This window comes from Triticum dicoccoides, chromosome 6B, assembly GCF_002162155.2.
Source record: "Triticum dicoccoides isolate Atlit2015 ecotype Zavitan chromosome 6B, WEW_v2.0, whole genome shotgun sequence".
NCBI classification, from domain to species: Eukaryota; Viridiplantae; Streptophyta; class Magnoliopsida; order Poales; family Poaceae; genus Triticum; species Triticum dicoccoides.
In genome coordinates, this window is record NC_041391.1 from 132388716 (window position 1) to 132394286 (window position 5571).

The 5571-nt window shown below is 39.7% G+C and overlaps 1 long non-coding RNA gene across 1 annotated transcript; it reads left to right on the forward strand.

Moving 5' to 3' along the window:
• The first annotated feature begins 619 nt into the window (after positions 1-619).
• Positions 620-2150, forward strand: LOC119322419. Its single transcript, XR_005155599.1, has 3 exons — positions 620-709; positions 1021-1078; positions 1829-2150. It is a non-coding gene; the product is annotated as an uncharacterized LOC119322419 (long non-coding RNA).
• The last annotated feature ends 3421 nt before the right edge of the window (positions 2151-5571 follow it).

The window sequence follows — 5571 nt, forward strand, 5'->3', positions numbered from 1 at the left end:
AAACCTGTTTTCTGTTTAATTTGTATTGTTTTATTTCTTTTGTGCTTTATTTTAATTTTGAAGGAGTTTCACATATTCTACGGTACTACATACATGCATATGAATGTACAATTTCAAACAAATTTGAAATTAGAACCAAAAAGAATTCAAGAGGAATATACAATATATATTCAATATCATCGGATGACCATATACAATTTTGAACAAGTTTCCATACATAATTTAATGCATATAAAGTTCTACGTCCTCGTAATGGTGTTCTCCTTTAAGATGGAGGACTTCCCTCCTGAACCATCCAGCTAATTCCTCTTGAAGTGGTCGGAAGCGAGCTGAAATGCGCGTATTCAAGGAAAGTACTCATCAATTTGTAAGATTATAGTCGTCTTGAGTGGGGCGGGTGCTCAAGAAGAGCGAGGCGACTCCAGGCAAGTGGGAGTTAATTTTCTCCTGTCGGCAAGTGCCATGTCACATTGCTTAATTAATAATGATTCAGTTGTCCCTTAATTGTGTTGCAGGCCCCACTGCCTTATTCTATCTCTGTGCCCATTTGTTTGGCTATAAAAGTAGACTCCCCTCGTTCATCCCTTCTTCACACAAACACAACACAGCTCTGTGTTTCTGTCCCCTTCTTCTAGGGTTAGATCAGATGTGATGAGAGGTCAAGAGGTGCTGTCTGGTGGCAGTACGAAGATCTGATCTATATGTCCAGGTAATAAATTGAACTAATTGGGTAACAAGCTTCTGCTCTTGAACCACCCGTGATTTAATTTGCTGTGCTACATGAATCTGGCTGCCTTGCTTGCGAATCAACCAGAGCTTTTCTTTTCAAAAACTAGTATTTTCTTTGTTCACTTTTATAAGGCTTTGTAGACGTTTCAGACATTGTGCAAAACAGCTCAATTTCACTTGTCTGAAACGATTTGTAAAAGTGGACGGAGGGAGTATTGATTTCCTGGATATTGTTTTCACTTTTGATTATTCATCCGCTAAACCTTTCCTTGTTTCTCGTTGCATATATAGGTTTTGCATTTGGAGGCAGTAAACTGGAGGCAGCAACTGCATAACTTGCGAGATGCTCGTAAGATTTCTTAATTGTCCACTAAAACTAGAACATGTCCAATTATCTTCATGGGGACTTTATGAGATTACTTACTCTCCAACCTTAATTCAAAACTACGACATTTATTACGGATCGGAGGGAGTAGTTCCATAGGTTTTCATATGTTCTTTGGCTTGGGCTAGCGACTATGAGAAGATCCGGGAGAGGGGGATAAAGAAACTATTAACAGGACGGGCCCAAATAAAACCAAAATATTCTTGGGACTATACTTTCGCGTCGATATTTAGTTTTTACTCATTATCATTATCACTGTCATTTGTCACTTCTGATTCCAAAATCTGGAGCATCAATATTTTCCCTCCTAGCATTGCAATTTCAGCTAATTACTATTCTAGATATCCCTTTGAAATGTCGGATGGTGTTACCTTTTATTCGCTTCATAAGTTATGCATACAGGAAATTGTGGCTTTGTCCACATCATCAGTCTAAGGTAGCAATTGGCCCACGTACCAGAGATAAATAATGATAATTTAGTTTAATTTGTGTAAACAAAGTTGGGTCAAAAAATATATTTAGTCTATTCCTCTTTCAAGGAGGTAATAACATAAACTTTGTGGCTTCAGTGTGCCACACTAGACACAATGTATGGTCTAATTTATGCTTGAAAACTAATTATATCATTAATATGATGCAGTTCATCAAAGGTAATATTTAAAAGTATGTATGTTGGTCGTTCTTCTAATTATCATGTAACCTATTTATTGGTAGGTTGGATGATGATCATGCCGATGATTTTACCGCAAGTTATGCAGTTGCTGCCTCAAGCTTGCTGCATCCCAATGCCAAACCAGTGAGACTTAAGGTGAAGAAGTCATTTGAATATGAAATCAAAGAGAAAAACAACCATGCAAGAAGCCTTTGTAGTCCGCACAACCGATCGTATTATTACTGAAAGCGAGCAGAGCTTTTTTATGTACAATTTAACTTTATTTTTCCTAGCTCCGTGCTATCTATGAGCTAAAGGCACCTGCAAGGCTGCAATGCATATGTAATCTTGAAAATGGCAGTCAAAATGTTTGCATGCATGCATGTTATCTTTCAATTTATATGAGTGCGCAACTTTTCTTTCAAACCGCCTTTCATATTATTATTATTATTATTTTGAGCTAGAATGTATTGTTAACCACCTTGGTAATTCCAATAGTGACCAATGATAAAGCGAGAGAAATAAGTTTTCTTTGTCAATCCGCATGATGAATCTGAAGAGAGGATAGAAGGGAGGATGAGGCTGAATTAGTACTAGTGTTTATCTTGGTGAAAGTTAGGTGCCATGATCACTTAATTCCTACAAGAGGTAGCATTCTATGAGTTAAAGTAAAAACAAATTCTTGAGGAGCTTCGATAAAACCCAAAACATTCAAAGAACCCTTAACTTCACTATGCTCCCTAGGACTGGAGAGCTGAGAATCATTCGAGCCCAATCGATTTTGTTGCGGGGCTCACTGGTAAGGTGGGATTTGAAGGTGTGGACCACCGGTGTTAGGGAGAGGAAGCGGCAATCTCCCGCTAGCGACTCGGTGGAGGAGCAAGCGACACGCAAGTAGCATGATCCTCCTCATCCGGCACGAGCCCTATGATTCCTCAGTCGCCACTCCCACCCCTCCACTTTCAAGCCCGAGTAGCTAAACCACAAGCGCTCCTCGAGCCCCACGGTTCTCGGCCGCTACGCCCGCAAGTGCATGTTCGAGCCCCACGGGTGGCGAGATTGTCAACATGGTCATCGTGTCCTTCTAGCACAACATGACTTGAAAGTCGGGGCGACGGCCCTGAACGTTGGCGTGATGGTCGTGGTTTGCGAGCGGGTGTCGTATTTATCGTGGATAGCGGGGAGTCCAGGTCGTGCGACACCGGGCTTTTGTCGAGCTGGGGATGTCGGGGCGGCGACCTCTGAGGGCGTTGGTGGTGGAGCGTATGGCACACCAGAGTGTTGGATGCCGGGGCGGCGTCCTTGGGTAGCTGCGGTCTTCGAGGCATCAGTTGCTATGGATAGCGCTGGGCTCTAGAGGCGTGCTTCACCACCTACGATGTTTGGGAGGTCTATTCCTGATCCTCTCATAGCGACCGGTGTGGTTCTCTCCCTTGCATGGTCGGCAGTGTGGTGGTGTCGTGCCTTCAGTTTCGTTGGTTTGTAGGCGCGTACGGTCGAATGTCTATCTCGATTTTCATCGCCTTGGCAACTGGTGGCGGATTTTATGCCCTTTATATCTGATTTTTGCATAGTTTCTCCCAAACCGAGCAACTCTCTTCTTTCTTATGAAATGCAGGAACACCATGCCCCTCTCAAGGTGTTACTCCATATTTTTTTTAGAAAATTCTCCACATTGAACTAGACTAATCATTTTTTTGTTTAGGTATCCAAAATAGAAAAAAATGACAAAATTGCCCATCTCAAAATCAAAATAATGCGGGCAATTTGATGAAATGACACACTTTTCCTAGGACTTTGATCCAGTGGCACATCTTTACTTTTGTTTGATTGAATCATAAAATTTTGATTGATAGTTGGATAAAAGACATAAATTGACTAGGACAATGTTCGTGCATTGGGATATAAATATTCTACTCCCTCGGATTCATAGTATGTTAGCTTGTGATCTACTTGTCCATATTAATGTGATTGTCTAAATAAATGTTCATTAAATTCTACCTGTGATTTACCTTATAGTTTGAAGAGAAGTTTGATAAGTAAATTAAGGTGAAATTGGCGCAAAAGGTAAGTAAATTGATGTGATTGAGTGGCGTACTAGGAAAGCGTGGTCAAATATGGCATGGTGAAAATAAAGATAGGGAATGAAAATCGATGAAGTTACATGGTGCGAGGGGAGGATCAGTTGACTAAAATTTCTGCCTGACTGGAAATGAATGCTACTTATTTTTTAAGTAGTATAGAGATTGCTAGCCGGATAAAATGGCCTGCAAATCAGATTTTTAAGACGATGTGCAAGTAAGTTGCTTCATCTGGTTTCAGACCTGCCTGTGTGGCTCGCGGCTCTGAGTTCATCATATAATTAAAAATATATTATATATATTAAAAGTACTCAATGTGTATAAAAAATGTTCATTGTATATTGAAAAACAATTAGTTGTATTTAAGAGTGTCACTATATACTAAAATAGCTCAGTGTGTATTTAAAAAAATGTTCATCATATATTTGGAAAAATAATATATTAAAATTATTCAATATATTAAAAAATGGTCATCATATATTGAAAAAAGTTTAGTATGTATTTGGAAAATGTTCACTGTATACTATAAAAGTTCAATGTGTACTTTAATTTTTTTTGGCCGTATATTGACAAAAAGGTTCACAGTATATTACAAAAACAATAAAAAAGTAAAATGTGCAAAAAATCGAAAGAAGAACTAAAATCTGGAATGAGAAAAACAAAACAAAAAAGAAACCTCAAATCAAAATAGCTGTTACCTGGATCGGCTGCACGTGGGCGTCATGCAGGAGTTATCACCTGGTTCGATCGAAAGTCAACGACCAGAAGCAGACACCAAACCAGAGCGGATGAACAACGCTTCCACCTCGCCCATTCGTCGTGTTTCGTCCCCGGTGTGCCGCTTGTTCTCCCGACGTCTCCTCGCCGTGCTTCCTCCCAGGAGCGCCGCCCGTACCCTGTACCCAGAATATGTTATCGCCATCATCGTTGTTTCACTCATTATCTTCCTTTTCTTGTGATCGCTTAAGCCATTTCATGTAGCTAATTGACATGTCGTGTCTTAGTAGAAATGAAGCTACATTGTTGGCTGCAAAATATCATTTAGTAACTGAAGATGCGAACTTCTATCTGCAACTTCACCTTTGTTTTTGTAATACTTCTCTTTTCTAAAATGTAAGGCATCCACATATTCAAACATTTAGTTTGACCAAGAAAAGGGTGTACCCAGTGCTGAAAGCTCCCACACGAGGTAGTTTGACCAGGAGCTAGACCGATAATACGTTAGTTCTGTGACACAAAAATGGTATCGTTGAATTCCTAAATAATATCTCTTTCATGCCACATAACCCACATTGTATTGGTCTAATTGTTGGTCAAATTTTAATTTGGAATTTGTGGGCGCCTTATATCAAGAAGCAGGGAGTACAATACTAGTACATTGTATCTCTAATTGAAAAGCTGCCTTCTTTTTCCTGTTTCAATAAAATGCTTGTCTGTATGCGAAGTTAGTAGCTCAATTTACCAACTACTGGATTTATGACCTTTATACAGGCAGTTAACAGTGCAAGTGTTTATGGCCAATTTGCTTATATTATCCAATCGGAAGTGACGCAATCAATCTAGCAAACCACTTCCAAACCATGAAGTTTTATATCCTGATCGAGATGCAATTCTGACTCCTGAGACTCCATACTCCATAGTTCTGCAATGTTTCATAGTTTTCCAACGAGATCAACCAAGTCTGATTCATGCTGGCAGTCCTAATCTGCCATCTTACTTGACAA